General features: G+C 46.2%; 1 protein-coding gene across 1 annotated transcript in view; it reads right to left on the reverse strand.

Moving 5' to 3' along the window:
• The window catches only part of CACNA2D2 (calcium voltage-gated channel auxiliary subunit alpha2delta 2), a 935,072-nt gene that overhangs the window by 692,553 nt on the left and 219,310 nt on the right, over positions 1 to 23,209 (reverse strand). The gene's annotated exons all lie outside the window — the stretch shown is intronic.

A 23,209-nucleotide genomic window follows, 5' to 3' on the forward strand; every position in this document is an offset into this window, starting at 1 on the left:
GGGTCTGCTATGTTGAGTATTTCTGAACTTCAGACAGGGTTAGTGGATTTCTCACAGTCCTTATATTGTCTGGGACCTATTACAGGAAGCTATGCCTGGGCTGAAAAGGTCCATGACTGCTTGTGAGGATCTTGGTAACTCCTTCTTCTCCAATGAAGATGTTATACTTGCTTTGGGCTTTTGGAGTTGGCGGCTCATTGCATTGGGAGATTAACTTAAAAGAACTGGCAAGAATAGCAACTTGTGTTTCATTTAATCATTAGTTTTAACAACTGAAGCTTTAACAGCTCATGAGCCCATCAATAACATTTCACAACACAACATCAGGGCAGAACAGCAGCTGCAGTCAAGTCTAAGAGCCCTTTGCTTATAGCAGCAATGAAAAATATTTACCATAAATGAAAACATATTCCCAAACTTGAACAAAAAATGCTTTTTTGTCCCAAGCTAACTAATTTAAACAAGCAAATGAAACAACCCAGTCATTGTTCCAGGTATTATGTACCTTTAAGCTCATTGAGGCCTGTAGAACTCTGCACTTCTAAAACTGCAATTAAACAGAGATACGTGAGTACAATTGTATTGCTTTGCGAAATGATTGTCCCTATGTATCATATGGAAAGAATGAAGATCCTTTACTGAAAGAGGAAAGTGTTGAGCCACATGGGTCACCTATAGCAGGCATAGTATGGTTAGATAAATGGAACAGATTGATCAGATCAGCACACTGAAGGGGAAACTACAATATGAGAATAACAAGAGTAGGTCAGAATTAGAGATGGGCACGATCCAAAAAAAAAACTGCCGATCCAGCTGATTGTGGATCAGTGACGATCCCGACAAAACGATCCATACCGATCATCTCCCGTTCCCGATCTGTGGATCGTGGATTGTGGAGGCCAAAGCGGGGCGCGCTGCTATTTCCAGCTATGTGGGAAGGTGAGTGTTGGTGGCGGCCACCGGGCTCGGGGAAATGGCGACGAGCCACCTCCCCTCAGGGGGCAGGGGGTCTGGCCGCTCGCCGGCAGCACCCCCCATGTGCCCGCCCACCAGGCCAAAAGGGAGCGCGCTGGTGAGAAAAGAACGGTGGGTGATCTGTGTTGGTGTTTGGCCTTCTGTGTTTGGCCGTCAGAGCTGCCTATCAGGGTTTGCAGGGATGAGATTGGAATGCCCATGGCTACAGAACACCCCCTTCCCCCTCCCTCCCCTGGGTGACTTCTCCCAACTGGTGACTGCTTTGCTGCTCCGTGGTTGGAAGGAAGCCCTGCTGATCAAGGAAAGCTGGGCTTCCATTCGGGTTTCCAGGGCGACAGAAGGAGGGGAAACACAGCTCAGGCATTCCCCTGGCTCCGTTGCCCCAGGAATAGATTGCTGGCGCCTGAGTGTCTGGCTTCCCGATCCGAGCACGATCCAGCCCCGATCCAGCCCCCCTCCCGATCGCTGGATCGTTGGCCGTGGCCGATCATGATCCGCTGAGTCATGATCACATGATCGCCATTATCGTGGGGGTTTTTTATCGTAATTCGGATCGTGCCCATCTCTAGTCAGAATAATTGTGTATGCACTCATGTATCATGTCCATGGAACTGCCAATGTGTCACACTGGAAAAAGCATTAGAATCATAACAAAGTACCTCATGACTATCAAGAAGGTCTAAAGTTTCAAACCAGATACCTAGGAGCAGCTGAGGGAGCATATCCAACAACAAAGTAATGGACAAGACAGATTACATATGAGAAGCTGAACGACAAGTCTCCAACACCAGTTTGTACAAGTTGCTATCCTCAGACCCCCACACATGAATACCAGTGGGAACTCAACAAAATCATGAAGAAAGTCCCAACGTACATACAGGAACAAATTTGTATGGATACACCCCAGGAACCTCAACCAGGCATCTTCTACCTCCTGCCAAAGATACACAAACCTGGCAACCCTGGATGTCCCATTGTCTCAAGCACAGGCATCATCATGGAAGGAGTATCAGGATTTACGGACTCCATTCTGAGACATACGTCATTAATACCTTCAACTATGTCCGTGATACCACAGACTTCCTGCGGATACTGCAGTCCATCTCCCATCTCCCAGAAAACAGAATTCTAGCCACCGTGGATGTTGAGTCCTTGTACACCAACATCCCCCATCAGGATGGACTACAAGCCATTAGAAACATCACCTCAGACAAGACCACAGCAGATCTTGCCACTGAATTCTGCATGTTTGTTCTCACCCATAACTACTTCAGGTTTGGTGAGAACCTATACCTCCAGATCAGTGGCACAGCCATGGGCACGTGCATGGCACCTCAGTATGCCAATGTTTTCATGGCGGACCTAGAACAGTGTTTTCTGAAGACTACCCATTGGTACCCTTCCTTTACTTGAGATTTATTGATGGCATCTTTATTGTCTGGATCCATGGCAAAGAAGCCCCCAAGAGATTTCATCAGGCTTTCCACAACTTTTACCCCACCATCAATCTAATTATGAATCACTCTACACAAGAAATAAACTTCCTGGACACCACAGTACAGATACACAAGGGACATATAAGTACCACATTATACCAGAAACCAACAGATCAGCAAACATATCTACATGCCTCTAGCTACCACCCCAGCCACATCAAGCAATGCATTGTGTATAGCCAAGCCCCATGCTATAGTTGAATCTACTTCAAACCCTCAGACAGAAATACTCACTTGAAGGATCTGCAACAGACATTTTTGCAATTACAGTATCCTGCTGACATAGTGAGAAAGATGACTGGGAAGGCCGGAATGACTCCCAGGGACAGCTTGTTACAAGACAAGCCCAAAGAAAATAACAACAGAACACTGTTGCTGGTCACCTACAGCCCATAACTCAAGCCAGTCCTTTGCATTATTAATGACCTACAGCCTATGATGGATTGTGACACTTTCCTCACACAGGCACTGGGGGGCCGACCTTTTCTTGCTTACAGATAGCCTGCTAACCTGAAACAACTATTCATCCACAATGATAAACTACTTAACGGAACGCTAACGTGGACTCTGGTACCAAGGCCTACAACAAACCAAGATGCCAACTTTGCTCTCATATCAATCTGAGCAACGTCATCAGTGGACCCAGCAACATCAGCCATACCATCCTGGGTTCACACTCCTCCTCATCCTCCTATGTCATTTATGCCATCATGTGTCAGCAATGCCTCTTCACTCTCTACACTGGACAAACTGGCCAGTCCCCTCAACAAAGAATTAATGGACATAAGTCTGACATCAGGAACCAAAACATTCAAAAATCAGTGGGGGAACATTTTAACCTTCCAGGACATTCAGTTGCTGACCTAAAAGTAGCAGTTCTCCTGCAGAGGAATTTCAAAGGGATATTAGAAAGAGATACTGCTGAATTGCAAATGATAATGAAGCTCAAGAGTATGCATCCACATGGACTGAATCAAAACAAATGCTTCCTGTCTCATTATGAATGCTAATTTCTCCACACCCACTACTCCTCTCCACTCCAACTACCCACTATTCAATCATGCCTATCTTTGTCATTCACCAGCTATTGTCATTCATCTTCTGTAAGCACTCCACTCTCCAAGATATACGGACAGATGGATTCACATTCTAGCTGTATCTGAAGAAGTGAGCTGTAGCTCATGAAAGCTAATATCTACCACTAATTATAAGTGCTACTGGATTCTTGCTCTTTTCCACTGTTCATATCTGGAATGGAATGCCCTTTAGAAACCGAGCCAGACAGGGCTTTCTCCCACAGGGCAACTTTCAAATGTGAGGCCCTATCATGCCTAGCCTTAGGCATGAAAAGTCTGCAAATGGGGCAATTGGAAACATCATAGAATAAGCAGAGGGAATGATAATTTTTCTGCTGAATTTTTGCCCTGCAGCCTCTGCATTTCTTGAAACGGGCCTTCTGGGACATTATGCCTTAAATCCAAAGAAAAGGGTGAGGCTGCTCAATAGCTCAAATATGGTTACAGGCAGCATCCAGACAGTCTGAAGAGGCAAATAAACCTTTAGTGGCTTAAATTGTTTTTTTTTTTGTTTTTAAAGTTTGGAGAGAGGAAGTCTACTTAAAGGCAAATGCACTAAAGAAAAACAATAAACAAAGCTAAAGAAAATATGATCTCTTTCTGCAGTGAAGCTCCCCCACACGTACCGGAATGAGTGGGAAACTAGTTGCGAAGGATTGCTGGCAGAGTGCCTACGCAGCAGTCAGAGCACTGAACTGACTGAAGAATAACAAAAGCTTTATTTGTGGAACTAACAAACTGGATAGAAAGAGAAGAAAATAAACCTAGTTGTTCTGATATCTGAGAGAGAGCTGTGTGGAGAACTAGAAGAAAAACTTAAGAATAGTATTCTGCAGACAGACAAGACAAAAAGGAGGTACTCGTCCCTACAATCCTCTCTAGCTAAAGCTTGCTTCACATTGCAGGATATTTTTCTCTTCCTTTCTTCCTCCAACGAGGAGGAGCACCTTGTGTGCTTCTGAAGCTTTCTACATCTCCTGCAGCAAGCATATGGGAATTCCCCGCTCCCACCCTCCATCCCTCGCCACCACTCACCCAAATTGGCCAGGTATGAAACACACAAACTCTCTTGGGCATGCATGATGATACTTTCCAGAAGTGATGTCATTGTGCAGTCCCAGGAGAGAACAAAAAGATGAGTGCTGGGTCTCTCCTCCCACTGGGAGGGTAAGGGGATCTGACAACCCTAAGGCAGAATAGTTCCCCAGCTTTGTTGAGCCTCTGGACACTATTGGGATTCTGAGAACAGGTAGTGAATGCCACCACAAAACAGTATGTCATAGTGTTTTAGGGCCAGTCCTCTCTTCTTCCTCTATTTTTATTGTTCTTTTTTCTTTCTATTCTTTTGAGTCTTCTCCCTCTTGAGCTATGCATTACACAATGATTTTGTGTGGGCATCTGGACTATTTATGCATATTGCAGGGATTTATATATTTATATTTTGCAATTCTTTTCAAATAGTAGTGTGAAATGGTAGAAGAACGGATTGTGTCTTATGCTTGGCTCCCCCAGGTTGAATTTTGATCTGGGTAAGAAGCAGGTCCCATTTGTACACACATATCTAGCATACATGCGTCTTCCTGAGCTCACAGTAACAAGGGAGCTAACCCATTCTAAGAAAAACCTGTAACTGGTGATCGTCGAGTCTCTTCTGTGCAGACACACATTGGGACTGCACAGGCACAGGCCAGCCACGGAAAAGATTTTTCTAGCTTTTCTCTAAAAGGGGACGTTCGGATGTGAAGGGGACGTTCGGATGTGAAGGGGACGTTCGGATCCACCGCGCATGCGCGCCGGTGTTCCCGCCAATTTTGAATGTATATATATCCGAACGTCCCCGGCATTCCCTCAGTTCACCTGAGCCGCCGGAGAAACCAAATTAGTTAACCAAGCACTCACAGCGGGGTAGGTGGGAGGGAATGTGTGTCTGCACAGAAGAGACTCAACGATCAACAGTTACAGGTGAGAAACCCTGTTTATCGTCGTCGTCCTTCTGTGCAACCCCACATTGGGAGAATAACTAGCATCTCACCAATGGGGGTGGGTGTGAGTGTTTACTGGAACAAAGAATGCAGGACAGCCGTGCCAACAGCTGATTCACGCCGTGCATTCACGTCCACAGAATAATGCTTGATGAAAGTGTCTGCAGTGGACCACGTTGCGGCTTGACAGACGTCCCGTAGCGGCACCCCTCGCAGGAAGGCCACAGAAGCAGCTTGCGCTCGAGTAGAGTGAGTGGTAAGCAACAAAGGACACTGGACTCCAGCTTGCTGATAACAAAGTTTAACTGTAGACACAATCCAATGAGAGATGGACTGGGCAGAAGCAGGCAAACCCTTGCGAGGGCCGGAGTAACACAAAAATAGAGCAGGAGATTTCCTAAAACATTTGGTGCGATGTAAATAAAATAATAAAGCACATTTCACATCCAAGGTGTGTAGCGTCCGTTCCCCTGGGGACGAGCGTGTCGGAAAAAAGGAAGGGAGGACCACCTTTTGCTGCAGGTGAAATTTGGAGACCACCTTGGGCAGAAATTCCATGCTAGTGTGGAGCATGACTGTACCAGGGAAAAACTGCAGGAAGGGAGGGTCACACCTGAGAGCAGACAGCTCCCCTACCCGTCTAGAAGACGTGACTGCCACCAGAAAGGCTACCTTCTGAGTGAGCAAAGGCAAGGGGCAGGTGGATAGGGGCTGAAAGGGTCGGAGCATCAGTTGGGAGAGCACCAGGGACAGACTCCACTGAGGAATCGGAGGGGCCCTAGGAGGGAAGATCTTGAACAGGCCCTTCAGGAACTGCTTGGAAAGCCAGTGTGTAAAAACGGTCTTCCCATCAATCTGCTCATGGAAAGCAGAGCTCGCAGCCATGTGTACTTTAATGCTCGAAAAGGCAAGACCCTGCGAGCACAAATCCAGGAGGTAGTCCAGAATGATAGGCAAGGGACAATCAAATGGAGAAACCCCCTTGGGGGTCAACCACCTGGAAAAACGGGACCACTTCCTCTGGTAGGACAGCCTGGTTGATAGTTTCCGGGCATTCAGAATGACCTTAAGAACCTTTGAGGAGAGGCCTATGCCGGAGTGCACAGGAGCCAGGCAGCCAGGTTCAGAACCGCCACATTGTGGTGCATGACCCCGTCCCTGTTCAACAGGTTCGGGGCAGGTGGCAGCACTAGGCACCGTCCCTGTGAAAGGGAGAGTAAGAGAGGGAACCAATCCTGACGAGGCCACCGAGGGGCAATCAGGATACAGTGGGTGTTGAAGGCCCTGGCCCTGGAGAGCACCTTGTGCATGAGCGGGAATGGTGGGAAGGCATAAAAGAGACCTGGGGACCAGGGTATCTGAAAGGCGTCCCCTAGCAAGCGACGGCCAACCCCGGCCCGGGAGCAGAACAGTGGAGCCTGCTTGTTGTGGGCCGTGGCGAAGAGGTCAATGAGCGGAGTACCCCATGTGCAGAAGACTTGGTGGAGGTAAGCCCTGTTGAGGGACCACTCGTGCTGAGGCAAAAACACCCTGCTCAGTGTGTCTGCTGCGGTGTTGAGCTCCCCGGCAATGTGAACGGCCCTGGGAAGGACGTTGTTGACAATGGCCCAATTCCAGAGAATCGCAGCTTCCCTGCAGAGCTTGAGCGAGACCGCTCCTCCCTGTTTGTTGAGAAAGTAACAGGCCGTGGTACTGTCCGACAGGACCTGAACCCTCTTGTTCCGAATGGCATCTGCAAAAGAAGCAAGGGAGTAACGGATCTCTCTAAGCTCTAAGAGGTTAATATGCATGTTTGCTTCAGTTGGGGACCAGACGCCTTGGGCTGACAGCTGCCCACAGCGACCCCTCCATCCCAAGTTGGAGGCGTCAGTAAAGACAATGACCTGTGCCAAGAAGGGGCCAAAAGGACAACCCTCGGACAGGTTCTCAGGGACAGTCCACCAGGCCAAGGAACCCTGTATCACCCTGGGGATGGAGAACTTTTGATACTGGCCCATAGTGAGGGGGTTGAACCTCCGGATGAACCAGTTTTGTAGAGGTCTCATGCGCAGGCGTGCAAAAAAGACCACCCCTGTGGAGGAGGCCATAAGGCCTAGTAATGTCTGGATCAAGAGGGCAGACTGGAACTGGTCGTGCATGAAATGTCGGGCCAGGGAGGAAAGCCTTTTCAACCGGTCCGGGGGTAAGTAGGCCCTTCCCTGTGGCGAGTCGAAATGGACCCCTATGAATCTAATGGCTGTGCCCGGAGATAAGACAGACTTGTCCCAATTCACCACTAAACCCAACCTAGTCAGTACGGACAAGGTGAGTGTAATGTGGCCCCGGAGAGAGTCAGCCGAGGGCCCCACCAGGAGCCAGTCGTCTAAGCAGGGGTAGATAAAGCATCCCCTTGTCCTCAGATACGCCACCACAGTGGCCATGCACTTTGTGAAAACCCTGGGTGCCGAGGCCAGCCCAAAAGGTAATACTGTATACTCATATACAGAACCCCCATAGGCAAACCGCAGATACTTTCTGTGGCCCTCAAAGATGGAGATGTGGAAGTAAGCGTCTTTCAAGTCTAGAATAGCTAGCCAGACGCCCACTTCCAAGAGCTCTACGACCCTTGTCAGGGTCAGCATCCGAAATTTCTCAACCTTTAAAAAGCTGTTAAGGCCCCTAAGGTCTAAAATGGGCCGAGGCCCACCATCTTTCTTATCTACGAGAAAATATATTGAATAGAATCCCCAAGGGGATGTAGCGACATTGACCACATGAACAGCACCTTTGTTCACCAACTCCATAACATTATTATGTAAAACAACATCCCAACATGAAGAACAACAGGGAGGGGGTGAAAGGGGAGGTGCATCAGAAAACAACAATTTGTAACCACGGGCCACAATAGACAGGACCCAAGCGTCAGAGGTAATAAGTTGCCAACAGGGCAAAAAGGGCCGAAGCCTGTCCAAAAACGGGCAGTAATGACAGCGTCCTTGGGGGCCAACTGGGGAGCGTCCAGGCCTAGTCAGAAGACAGAAGGCTTCTGCACGGATGTCGAGGGTTTAGGTGAGGAGGGCTGCTGCCTCCCCTTGGACCGGCCGGAACGCCTGGAAGAATGACGCTGTTGGGCTGGGTAGGATCGGTGGCCATATGACTGGCCCGAGAAGAACCGTCCTTGATGCTGCTGGTATGGCTGGTAAGGGGTCTGGTAGGATCGGAACCGACCGTAACGATACCTCGGACCCAACAGTTGAGCCGAAGGAGCGACTCCCAGGGACCTGGCCGTTTGCTGGTTCTTTTTCATCAGCGAGAGGGATTCATCCGTTTTCTCCGAAAAGAGCTGGGGCCCCTCAAACGGGCGCCTTCTTCTCCGGTGGCAGGGCCGTGGACCGGAGCCAGGCGTGCCGACGCAAGACCACTGAAGTTGCCATTGCGCGCGCTGCGGAGTCGGCGGCGTCCTTGCCCGCTGTCATCTGCTGCTTCGACAGCTTCATAGCCTCAGCTTGAAGGGCTTTTACCAGGTGGCGACGATCCTCCGGGAGGTTGGAGAGATAAGAGGACAGCCGTTTCCACAAGAACAAATTGTAGGACCCCATTATAGCTTGGAAATTTGCAATGCGGAATCCTAAGGAAGCGGATGAGTAAAGCTTCCTGCCCATGCCATCCAGTTTCCTGCCCTCCTGGTCTCCCGGAGCCGAAGAGGAACCGTATCAGAATCGTGCCTGACCTTCCTCCACTACGATGGAAGAGGGCTTAGGATGGGTGAAAAGGTACGGACAGTCCTCCTGCTTCAGACGATAGTACCTTTCAACCTTCTTTGCCGTTGGTGGTAGGGATGCTGGGGTCTGCCAGAGCGCAAGAGCATTATCCACAAAGTCCTCCACAGGAGGGAACGCCACCGAGGCGGGGGATCCTGAATACAATGCCTCCAGCAGCTTGCTTTTAGGCTTGGAGGTTGTGGAGGCAACATCTATCTCCAGCGCCGTGGCCATCCAGACCACCTGCTCGGCAAACATTCTGTAGTCGTCATTTGGGGACAACAAACGGAGCTCCCCTACGGTGTCATGCGGGGAAGGGTCAGAAGCCACATCCGAGGAGTAATTGGACGGGGATGCCAGGCCTTCCTCATCCTTGGAGTCGGAAAATTCCACCAGGGTCTGTGTCGGAACCGAAGCCGGACGTCCCATCGGAGCCGATGGGCAAGGCCCGGGAACTGAGGGATGCAGTTGCACTCTAGCTGCAGGAGGAGCAGGTGCAGGTTGCATGGCTGGCTGAACTGGAACGGAAGACAGTGGAGCCGATAGATGTTGCAGGAAGGGCATGGATTGCTGGAACCAAGCCACAAAATCCTGCCAGGAGGTCATGTTCCCTAGTCCAGGGACAGGTTTCCAAGGAGGTAGCGGAGCGGGCATCTGAGTAGGCCAGTGGAACGGCACCGGAACCGATGGGGTAGGCTGCATCGGAACGGAGGCCTCAGATGGCGCCGGGGCGGATGGCAGGGAACGCTCAAACGACTGATACGGCTCCGAGAGAGGTGGGAATGGTACGTAGTCCTCCGATATTGTTGGAGGAGGCGTACAAGGAGGTGACGGGGTGTGTAAACTCACCACGTCATTGTCAATCAGAACCGGTCTGGATGGCGTACCGGGCTGCACAGTCGGGGTCGGGGATGGGGCACGACCCTTAGTTTTCGACTTGGCCTTGGCCTTTTTAGGCGGGGGTGCCGAAGAAGCCTCGGCGGCCGAAGTTTTAGATGATGGCTTCGATGACGGCTTCGACGAGGAACGCTTCTTAGCTTTCCGGCTAGAAGGGCAATCCACAGAGCCGGAGTCAGATCGGCCTTCCAGAACGGGTTGCCCCGTCGGTTCTGAGGGGAGCGGCTCCGGCGATTTTGAGACAGAGCCGGTGATAGAGTGGCGGAGCGGGGCCTGTCTCCTGATGAGCCCGACGGCTTGGGGGGGAGAAGGTTGACATCCCACAAGAAAGCACGAAGCCTGGCTTTTCAATCGCTCCTCGCTTTCGGGGTAAAGGCCATACACACCGCACAACGCTCCACAATATGCCCCTTGCCTAGGCAGATGAGACAAAGCTCATGGCCATCCGAATGGGTCATCTTCGTGCTGCACTTCAGACATTTCTTAAATAAAGCTGTTTGAGACATCTCGGAATGATATTTCCCTCAAGATGAACACAGGAAAATATCGTACAGCACAATTCATGATGAATAAACTCCGAAGTGACACAGAGAGAAAACAAGTAACTCTAGAATAAGAACCTTTTCGAACGGCGGCAAAAAAGGAACTGAGGGAATGCCGGGGACGTTCGGATATATATACATTCAAAATTGGCGGGAACACCGGCGCGCATGCACGGTGGATCCGAATGTCCCCTTCACATCTCTAAAAGCTAGAAAAATCTTTTCCACAGCTGGCCTGCGCCTGCGCAGTCCCAATGTGGGGCTGCACAGAAGGACGACGACGATCCAAGACTTCCTTGACCCAGAGAACATAGTCCTTACTATTAGGCAAAGAGGCTTTTCCTTTAATAGCTAGTCCAACTCTCAAACTCACTCTAAGTGGAACCAAGGGCCATTTTAAAATGTGCAGATAATGTATGCCAGGTTTAATGTTGCTTGTAGGAAAACAGAGCACAACTCAATGTATATTTACTTATTCATTATCTAGCAATATTTTTCCTTCTAAAGAGTGCCGTAAGGCTCACATAGTGATGAATTTTTACACAGAGACTTATTAGGCATCTCCTTAGGTGGGTAATGACTTCAGTTCTACTTTCCAGGGCTGTAACTGAAATGCATCCTGAGTGACCTAGAAAACAAACAGCCAAGATTGTCCTGGAGATTTAATACATGGATAGAATTGTAGAAATCCATGCTCAGCAAATAGTTCAATCTCCCACACATATACAAAACATCTTCCACAAATGCACTGGCCTCATCAACAACCTTTCTTAGGACTCTGTAGATATAACAGAAAAACCTTGGGAGTCTACCTACCTGTGCTCTCTGAGCAGTAGAAGTCTACTTGGAGTAATGATGGTGGCAGAAGATACCTAATTATGCCCCTTTTCTAAAAGTACACCTGGTGGGCACAGTGTGGGATGCCCAACCTACAGCAATAGTCTTCTGGCTGCTGCTACAGCATAATGTACTGTACCCAACGTGGGTACAGTATGCAAAGGCTGAGGACTGGAAGGCTCACCCCAAATGTTAGCATGCCACTGGTGCAATTGTTTTCCATCCCCCAAAGAACCTCAGTTGCATCCTAGGGCAAAAGAAGATATTGCTGTACTATCCACAAATGTTTGTATGTATAAAAAAGCAGGCACCAGAATAGAGCATATAGCTGGTTTTTAACTACATATAAATTACTAACACTAGACTAGGCTTCAATGATAAAGACTACAATTTTGGATATTATCTAGATACATCTTTTTGGGTTTGAATATAAAGCTAGACAATAATGCAAAATTCCATGGCTTAGCTATTAGGAAAGGATTACTGTTGTTGATTATGCCTATCTCCCTCACACAATTATTTTATTTATTTATTTATTTACATTATTTATAGTTTGCCTTCTTCACAGAGATTCAGGTCAGATTACATTGTATAAGGTGATATGATCAACAGATAGAACATTCAATAAACAACACAATAGGGTAAGTATAGCAGAAAATTTGTTTTGGTTTTGTTTCTTTTAAAAATGATTATATAATGAGATATATTTTAGTTTTTTATAGAAAGACCAGCTTGATACCCGTGCTTCACTATGGTATTTAACTACTTTAAATCCAGTTATAATACTTATGGGTATGTAACATTTTTTGGTTTGTGTGGGTTTTTTTTTTAGTTGGTTTTATAGTATAATAGCATAATACTCAAGCTTCACAAAGATGATTGAATAAAGTGAAGCATTAGGGTTGCCAGCCTCTAGGTGGTAGATGAAGATCTCCTGGAATTACAACTGATCTCCAGGCCACAGAGATCAGTTCACCTGGAAAAAATGTCTGCTTTGGAGAGTGGATTCTATGGAATTATATCATGCTGAGATCCCTTTCCTCCCCAAACCCTGCCTTCTCCAAGTTTCACCCCCCAAATTTCCAGGAATTTCCTAGCTTGGAGCTGGCAACCCTACGAAGCGTGTTATCTCTATTCAGGAGTTTTATGCCATCTTACTTTAACTATCTGCAGTTTCCTTTACCTGATTTTTACCTCAGAACACAGAGTTCCCCAGCTGACCAATCAGAGAGAGGGAGGTGCAAGCAGGCAGGAAAGCCAGGCCCCACAGGGAGATTGGCAACCCTAGTGAACTTTTAGGGGGAAAAGTGGAAGGTGCATTTTACCTCAGGACAGATTCAATGACTCCCAATAACAACTGCATACTGTTTAGAATGGGGGGGAGGACCAATCAGGCCGCATAAGCAAATAACCTCTGTGTTCCAATTGTTTTGGAGGAGGGGATGAGGTGGAATGTTGTAAGCCCCAATCAGCCCGCATATGCAAATGACCTTGAAAGGCTGGCCCAATCAGGGAAGAGTGGCCAAGCTGACAGTGGGCGAGTGGGGAGGGAAAGCAGGCAGCAGCCTGCCAGCCACACAGGGAAGCTGTATCCCTTTGGGAAAACACATTTTACCTCTTTTTACCACCTTAGGGCATGGATTTCTTAAAATCCCTTCTTAGTGGGTGTTTACATCATGAAAGGAATGTTCTCCCCAAATTTCATGTTTCTAGGTGCAGGGGTTTGGGCTGGGCATTGGTGTGTCAGTTAGGACACTTGTCTTTATATATGTAGACTAGCTTGATGCCCGTGCTTCGCTACAGTATTTAACTACTTTAAGTCCAATTATAATACTAAAGGGTATGTAACATTTTTGGTTGGGGGGGGGGGGGTTGAGTTGGTTTTGTAGTATAATAGCATAGTACCTGAGCTTCACAAAAGTATTTGAATAAAGCCAAGTGTGTTGATGCCGAAAACTGATGAAGTGAAATTCGAAATGTAACATTTATTTAAGAGATTTTTAAAAGGAAAAGATTGCAGTGCAATAAATAAAGTGAAAAATATGTACACCCATTTTTTTTCTACTGAAGGACCTCTTTGTAGACCACATTGGTGGTTTTCCCCTCAAGTGGTAGGATCACCAGTTTGCTGGGTGAGCTCACTCTGGAGCAGGCCACGTAAAACTTCCCATATGAGAAGCAATCTTCCCTCAAGTCAATTCCTGCCACCTTCAGTTTCAGCCCCTGGGACTTGTTGATTGTCATAGCAAAGCAGGCCTTGAGCAGTCTCTTAAATTCAAAAGGGTTCTCTGATGGTATGAGTGGTATGCGTGGTATGAACCCCAACCCCCCTCCCCGAGCACTGCCGGTGAACAATGTGGCCTCGATGATGTTCCTGTGGAGGGCTTTCACTCACAGTCTGGTGCCATTGCAGAGTTTGGGTCGAATGAGGTTCCGGAGCAGCATCATTGGAGCCCCCACTTTGAGGAGAAGCTTGTGGTCTAGGAAGCCAGGAGGGTTGAGTGTGTTGAGGAACTCCACAGGTAGTGGACCACGTCATCCATTTGCCCCACTGAGTCCCCAGATCTGTACTCCATTTCTGCCCCTTCAAGGGAGTTGTGTTTCATTAATTATGGCAACGTTGCCATTCCTGGGGGTCAGAATGGCACGCTTGCACAGCCAGTCCATGGACTTCTCCGTTATAGTTACGATATCAGGGTATATTGTGGCTGTTAGGTCTGCTAGGGTCATCACTACTGTGCCCAGATCTGCAGGTATGGTCACCTTTCCCTTGAATTCAGGATATTCTCTGTTCCCGATTTTTAGTAAGAGTTCAGAGAATTCCCTAGCAGACACCTCATCTCTCAAGTGGACCTTCATGTTCTTTCTTAGTGAGAGTTTCTTGATGAGGGGCCACAGATAAAATCAGGGGAACAAAATAGAGGGGTTGAGAGTATTTATTATAGATGTGCACCAATGCAGATTAAAAAGTTTAAAACATAAGGCCTGAATGGCAGGCTACATATATATATACAGTAAAACTTGCTAAAACATCTCAAAATACAGATGATGGTACAGTGCAATGACCAACACAAATAGGCCAAGGTACAGTAAAAACCGATCAGATGCGTTACGGCCCTAAGGCCTTCCTCAGTGGTCAATTGTAAACAATTTATGATCAAACACACCCATGCATATAGAAACCAATCATGCAATGCTCCCGGTGTTTTATCTAGAGCTGTAACAAAAGAAGAAGGGGGGAGGAATTTTTTTTAATATAATATAGTCCATTATTAAGTGCTAGAATTATTCTAGGTAAAATACTGGATCAGAATTTACCTCTAGTATTGTGTGATAAACTACAAATATTGCAGTAGATCCAGGACTGCATTCACACACTGCTCTTCGTTTATTGTTGCACTCTAAAGAAAAAATGTACCAAATTAGAAAATTATTCCCTAACATGCTCTTAATTGACCCCCCCCCCCCCAGGTTCTCCAAACCCAATCATAAACCAACCTGAGGTTTGGTTTCCAATGTATAGGAGTGTGTTACATCAATCCTCTTCTTTTGTTACAGCTCTAGATAAAACATTGTACTGTGCCATCATCTGTATTTTGAGATGTTCTTAATTTACCCCCCCAGGTTCTCCAATCCCAGTCACAAACCAACCAATATAGGTTGTTACTCAACCCCTCTATTTTGTTCCACTGCTTGTTTGGGTTGAGTTTGTGGGGATTTTCCTCCCACCCCCCCTTTTTCGTCCTTGCTGCCACAGATACAATGCCTTGACACACACAATAACCTCATCAGCTCGAGTTCCCCTTGGGACTACTGGCAGAGTCTGCCCGAAGTCTCCAGCCAGCAGCCCGGTGACTCCCCCCCCATCACTCTCTTGTAGCCCCTGACATCTTTGAGGGTTATGCTCAATGCCTCAAAACACTCCTTCCTCCTTTTAGCATGGTGTATCCTGCACGATGTCTGCCAGGAGGCTTCTTGGGGGCAGTAAAAGGTGATGGCTGCAAGAGGTGTGAGGTGGAGTTGGACTGAGGGAGAGGTGGTGTGGTGGGCACTGCGATAGGTTCATGTGAGAGGTTCACATTGAAATGGCCCCTAGAAAGGTCATGCACCATCTCCCCATCAACATTTAAAAACTCAGTTGCCATACTGACTTCTATATAAAATCCCTATTCAGGAGTCTTGTACTGTCTTTCTTCAACTGTCTGCAGTTTCTTGACCTGATTTTTTCCTCAAAACAGAGTTCCACAACTGAACCGTCAGAGAGAGGTGGGTGCAAGCAGGCAGGCATCACAGTAGGGTTGCCAGTTCCGAGTTGTGAAATTCCTAGAGATTTTGGGAGTGGAGCCTGGATAGAGTGGGTTTTGGGGAGGGGAGGGGCCTCAGAATGGTATAATATCATAGAGCCCACTCTCCAAAGCAGCCATTTTCTCCAGGGGAACTGATCTCTGTCACCTGGAGATCAACTGTAATTCTGGGAGATCTCTAGCCACCACCTGAAAGTTGGCAACTCTACACCACAGGGAGATTGGCAACCCTAGTGAACTTTTAGGGGAAAACTGTGAGGTGCTTTTTACCTCAGGAGACATTCAATGACTCCCTTAGCAACTGTTTAGAATGTTGGACCCATATGCAAATGACCCTGAAAGCTAGCCCAATCAGGGAAGAGTGGCTGAGTTGGCAGTTGGCAGGGGAGGAGAAGCCTACCAGCCACACAGGGAAGCTGTATCCCTATGGGGAAACACATTTTACCCCCTTAGGGGGGAAATTTCTTAAAATCCCTTTTTAGTGAGCCTGTATATCACAAAAGGAATGTTCTCCCCAAATTTCAGGTTTCTAGGTCCAGGGGTTTTGGCTGGGTGTTGATGAGTCAGTCAAGACACTTGTCTTTATATATATAAACTAGCTTGATGCCCGTGCTTCACTACGGTATTTAAATACTTTAATTCCAGTTATAATACTTACGGATATGTAACGTTTTTTGGTTTGTGGGTTTTTTTTTAGTTGGTTTTGTAGTATAATAGCATAGTACCCGCGTTTCACAAAAGTGTTTGAATAAAACGGAGCTTGTTGATACCTAAAACTGATGAAGTGAATTTCGAAATGTAACATTTATTGAAGAGAATTTTAAAAGAAAAAGTGCAATAAATAAAGTGAAAAATACGTACAACCTTTTTTTCTATTGAAGGACATCTTTGTAAACCTCATTGGTGGTTTCCCCCCACTTTGGAGCCCCCACTTTGAGGAGAAGCTTGTGGGCTGGGAAGCCAGGATGGTTGAGCATGATTAGGAACTCCACAGGGTAGTGGACCGCATCATCCATTTGCACCACTGAATCCACAGATCTGTACTCCATTTCTGCCCCTTCGAGGGAGTTAAGTCGTGTTTCATTAATGAGGGCAGCCTTGTCATTCTTGGGGGTCAGAATGGCATGCTTGCACAGCATGTCTATGGACTTCTCTGTGACAGTGATGATATCAGGGTATATCGTGGCTGTTAGGTCTGCTAGGGTCATCACTACTGTGCCCAGGCCTGCAGGAATGGTCACCTTTCCCTTGGACGCGAGACTTGCTGGTACTTGGCCACTGCTGCTCAGTGCACCGCAGGAGTACAATGTGCATATTTCTTTGCCACATCTCTAAGTTGCTTCCTCCTTTTAGCATTGGTGTATCTTGCACGACATCTGCCAGGAGGCTTCTTGGGGGCAGTAAAAGGTGATGGCTGCAAGAGGTGTGAGGTGGAGTTGGACTGAGGGAGGGGTGGTGTAGTAGGCCCTTTGGCAGGTTCATATGAGAGGTTCGCACTGAAATGATCCCTAGAAAGTTCGTGCACCACCTCCCCATGAACATTTAAAAACTCAGCTGCCATACTGACTTTTATATAAAATCTCTTTTCAGGAGTCTTGTACTGTCTGTCTTCAACTGTCTGCAGTTTCCTTGACATAATTTTTACCTCAGAACACAGTTCTACAGCTGAACCATCAGCCTGCCAGCCACACAGGAAAGCCAAGCCCCACAGGGAGATTGGTAACCCTAGAGGGAAGGTATATTTTTTACCTCAAGACACGTTGCCTGCTGTTTAGAATGTTGGGCTGATGGCCACTCAAGGCCACATATGCAAATGACCTCAGGGCAGAGTGGCTGAGTTGGCAGTTGGGGGGGATAAGCAGCCTCTCAGCCACACAGGGAAGCTGTATCCTTATGGGGAAACACGTTTTACCCTTTTTTACCCCTTCGGGGGAAGAATTTCTTAAAATCCCTTCTTACAGTGCAATCCTATGGAGAGTTACTCCAGTCTAAGGCCATTGACTTCAATGGGCTTAGACTGGAGTAACTCTGCATAGGATTGTACTGTTAGTGAGTCCCTACACCACAAAAGGAATGTTCTCCCCAAATTTCATGTTTCTAGGGCCAGGGGTTTGGGCTGGGCGCTGATGAGTCAGTCAGGACACTTGTCTTAATATATATATATAGATTAACTTTTTTATTTATTGTTATGAAAACTTCTTTTAAGATAGCATATACCTTTAAAGTCAGTAGGGAAGGGCAGGAACGACTCTCTACAATATATTTGCTTGCACCAGCAGTATATTTGTGCAAGAAACTAAAAGAAACACTGGCACTAATAGTATGAGAAAAATTGGTATAGAACCCCTTTTTAACCATTGTTCCAGCAACTAAACCCACATCATACTATTGTTTCTTTGTGCACAAAGAGAATGTGCAATTCCTATACAATAGATCCAGACAATCTGAACTGGAATGAGGCTTTAAGAGCAGTTCTTCTTTCTGCAGCTCCCCAGGTCATTCCTAAGGATTTAGGGTACTATTTGGAAGAGTGTGATGTGCTGAACAGGAGAAATGGCAGAAATCACCCCTGCTTGTGTCTCCCATCTCTGTCACTGCATCCCATACTTTTTCTGTGGATCCTTGAAACTCAGTAGTAGCTTTTCAGTCAAGACAGGGGGCTACAAAAAGATGAGAAAGGCAGCAAAGTTCTCGTCTGTGAGCTCTGCTATGTTCTTTGGAACCAACCTAATGAAGCTGTTGCAGAGGATCCAAAATCCAGCTAAGGTATCTACAAAGTATCAGTTGGGCAACTGTTTCTTCAGCACTAAGCTCTATATCTGTGATTATTGATGGACTATGATTTCTCACCAGGGCTCATTTTGAGGGGGAAAGTGCAGGAACGCAGTTCTGGCAGTTCCCCAAAGAGGTCACATGTCAGGTGGTTCCGCCCACCTGACTCTTGGCCATTTTGGGCCCGTTTCATCCTGGATTGGGGCCGAAATGGCCTGGATTGGGCCTCTGACAGGTGGTGGATCACTCTCCCAGTGGCCCGATCCTGACCATTTTGGGCCCCTTTTCAGCCATTTTCAGCCCCTTTTTGCCATTTTGGGCCCAATTTCGGCCCTGAATGGCCAGGATTGGGTCCAAAACAGCCAGGATAGGTGATGTCAGGGGGTGTGGCATATGCTAATGAGTTATGCTAATGAGCTATGCTAATGAGTTCCTCCAGCTCTTTTTCTAAGGAATGACCCCTGTTTCTCACTTTCGCCCCCTTTCACACTGCCACCCATCAAAACTCTCCTGTCCCAGGTCTGGGGCTTCACAGGCAGTTAAGGGCAGTCATAATTCACCAGCCATTTAGTCTCTGCTTATCAGGCAGATAGCCCTGACTCACATTCACACAGGGTCCCCTCCCTCCTCTTCCCAGATTCAGATACCAGACAGGGCAGCCAGTTCCTCAAATTCAATTTCCCTCACCCAGCTACTGCCCAAGGTTACTGGAGAAAGGGAACTCAGTTGTTTGCTTTCCATAAACACTGCAACTATTTACGTAATCAGGCATATTGGTCTTGACCAGAATGCTTGATGTTTGTGTGTTTGTTATTTCCCCTCAGCCAACAATTTTCAAACAGCCAGGATTAAACAAAAAACCCACACTTTTATTTACAAGACATATAACACAGGAGTGAGTGACTCAAACACACAGATACATTGTTCAGATGTGAACATAATCCCATTTCCTCATAACTAGTGGATAGTTACAATGTATTAGAACGAGTGTCAGCTGCCTTCTATTTTTCTGCTGCTCTAATTGTGGCCTCCAAATCCTTCTTCCCCTTCACTAACTGTCTTAATAGATTTCAACTGTCCCAAGCCCCAGCTTTCCATTCTCTCTCATTGGCTGTCCTATGGGAGAGGGAGTGCTGGAACTTGTACTGTCCTTCATATTCACTATTACTGCTTTTCTACTGTAAGCCCAGCAGGAAGGAGTATGGCTGGGAGGAATCCAGAGTTCCATCCCCTTTAAAAAGGGCTCCATTTAGAGGGATAATGCATTTGCTAAGCCTTTAGGTTGGTACCTTTGGATAAATCCAAACCTGCTTTTGACAGGGATATGGTTTAGCACTATGAAAGTTAGGGAAAACATGGTAAGTCAGCCATGACATGAATACTGGAAGGAAAAAAATGGACTGCAGAAACCATGCCATTTTCAGGACCCCTCCCCCATGTGGATAATCTGTCACAGAGCACAAAACTGCTTACAGAACTTCTAAAAGCAAAGTGAACTGGGCTGCTGCCAAACCCACCCAGGAGAAGAAAGGAAAATACGCAACCTAATCTGAATGAAAGTACACAAGACCCCAAATCGCTTTAGCATTATTAGAAGGCTGGCTACTGTTCAGTGAAAGAGTGCAATGCAGCTTTGACAGACTTGTTATAAACATCTGATTGCCCCTGATTAGATTAGACAATAAATGCCCATCTTGGAGTTTGCATTGTTCAACTCCCTCTCTGCAATCTGTAAATTAGAATTCCAGAACTGAAAGATTACATTCAATTTGGATTACTGGATCTTGTCCAGCTCTTTAAAATCTACAGCACAAACACTTTGGTGCAGTGGAGAAGTGTGCAGCACACACTTCCACAAACCACACATTTATGCACATATATGCTAACAAAATAATGCATGCAGACAAGAAGCCAGGATTGAATTAAGAGTAAATTAAAAATATAATTAAAACAAAAACCAACCAACCCATAATTAAAGAAGAAGTGGGAGAAGGGATGAATTGTTACTATTAATTAACAAAGCAAGGAGATTATACCTTTAAATGTTGTTTTTCTGCAATTTAGGCTGTGTGGGTTTTTAAGGCAAGTGCTCCACAGAAGAGACTAATTTCCATTTCTATTGTTGGGTAGGCTTATGTGCTGCATGTCGGGGACTGCATACGTATATTGTGCTAATAGAATCCCTGTCCCCAATCTGCATGAGAAATGCAATTAAGAAAAAAATTGTTGCTTGAAGGAGAGAAAGGAATTCTACATCAAAACTATAGTTCTCTCCAAAACCTACTACTCACTTTCTATGTAATGTTGAGGAAGTCACATTGTAGTTCTGTGCCTCTTTTCAACTACCAAACCTTGTGTTTGATTTTCCAGCTACTAAACCAGGTGCCTGACTTGTCTGACTTAGGTTCTTGCTACCTTTTGCCATATCATCTGCTGCTTCTAGTGCTTTCCAGTAATTAAATCCTCATCACTGAGACTGCATATGGAATGAACATGCTACCTGTGATTGCTGTGGAATGAACAGTTCTCATAAATCCATGGTTCATCCTCTTTATTCACTGTTAGAAAGGGATGCAAGACACATTGTAGGCTCTGGACTTTGGTATGGTTGACTAAATGCTCTGTTTATTAATTGGCATTGTTTCTATTTCTGTAGTGTATTTATTGATGATTTTATAATGATTTTATAGTTTTAGGTATTGTGATATATTTTGCCATGGTAACATTGAGACTTGACTACTGTCATGCTGATTCTATGAACCTAAAAGGGGGGGGGGGTGGCAGACCCCGTTATAACCTGGTAGAATGGGAAGGACAAGCCCATGGGGAATACAGTGAAACAATACTTTACAAAATGTTAAGTTTTTAAAGTGCCAGTGCTATATAATTCATACATGCATACATATTTGTGCAACTCGCTCAGGAACAAGAGTAAATACATCATACAAAAAGTGCATTCATGAGTATTGCAACATGTCCGGGTGTAATAAAGTCAGTTAGAATTCAAATCCTTGCGTTGGTCTCTTTCCTTCTTTCTTATAACTTTTCCATGCACAGAGTAAACACAGAGGTGGGATGGATGTAGAAATCCTCCTCAGGCCCGATCTGGGGCCGGCTTAGAAACCACAGATTTCGTTTCCTCTTCTACGGGAGCACTGCCTCTGGTTACATATGCTTGGAGATTTTCACATTACATCAACCGGATTGGGCAGCCGTCTATTCCAATGCTGCCCAATCCGGCCGCCCAATCCTGTTGATGTAATGTGAAAATCTCCAAGCATATGTAACCAGAGGCAGTGCTCCCGTAGAAGAGGACACGAAATCTGTGGTTTCTAAGCTGGCCCCAGATCGGGCCTGAGGAGGATTTCTACATCCATCCCACCTCTGTGTTTACTCTGTGCATGGAAAAGTTATAAGAAAGAAGGAAAGAGACCAACGCAAGGATTTGAATTCTAACTGACTTTATTACACCCGGACATGTTGCAATACTCATGAATGCACTTTTTGTATTATGTATTTATTCTTGTTCCTGAGAGAGTTGCACAAATATGTATGAAGGTATGAATTATATAACACTGGCACTTCAAAAACTTAACATTTTGTAAAGTATTGTTTCACTGTATTCCCCGTGGGCTTGTCCTTCCAATTCTACCAGATTCTATGAACCTAGGCAGATCATGAGATGAAGGGCAGGAAGGGTTACATCAGTGCTTAGAGCCTGTGGCCCTTTCTTACACACCCAAGGTAATGCTACTTACCAGCTTGGGATCAGGAAGAAATTTCCCCCCGGCCAGCTTGGCTAGGGATCCTGACGGTGTTTTGCCATTTGGGGGTGTGGAGCAGGGGTGTGTGTGTGTGGGGGGGGGGGTTAGTTGTGAATTTCCTGCACAATTTCTTGTACTCCTCTGCAACTAGATATCCTAGTCTAGGTATTACTAGAAACTGACAACTGGAAGTCCTGCGTCCAAATAGAACTCCAAGGAACATAAGCACCCCTTATAATCAGTCCTGATGCAAAAGGGGTATATATAGAGAGAGGTGGCTGTGGAAACAAGATCTGATGTCAGCTATCTAGAGAAATGCAGAGGGAGGCAGTTCCACTAACCACCATTCCGTACTCAAACTGGCCTTCCCATCAAATGAATCATTGGTCAGGGCTCTAGTCAGAAACTGTCTCCATAATCTGTTATTCTCTGTATTTGACCACAAACAAATAAAAGGCAAAATCCAGAAGATGCCACATGAGCAATTTGCAGCATGAGCCATCTCAGTATGGATCAGTGTCACTTCTGTGTATATGCCTATCATATTTGTGGTACAAAATAAATTTAAGTAGCTATGCAGGGCATTGTTACTTTTCAAACAGGCCTATTAAGTAAAAACTTGGTTTAATTAAAAGTTAAGCAAAATGAGTTCATGACCCCAGTCTACACTATCAGTACCTCCACAATCCCTTCAATCCTTACACTACAACAAAACTATCTAGTTAACTAACTGTGCAATTGAAATCAATGGCCTTAGAGTAACTCTGCTTAGGTTTGTGCTGTAAGCTTTGCCTGGCTTCAATGGTACACAGAAGTATACTCTG

This window comes from Eublepharis macularius, chromosome 4, assembly GCF_028583425.1.
Source record: "Eublepharis macularius isolate TG4126 chromosome 4, MPM_Emac_v1.0, whole genome shotgun sequence".
In the NCBI taxonomy this organism is placed as follows: Eukaryota; Metazoa; Chordata; class Lepidosauria; order Squamata; family Eublepharidae; genus Eublepharis; species Eublepharis macularius.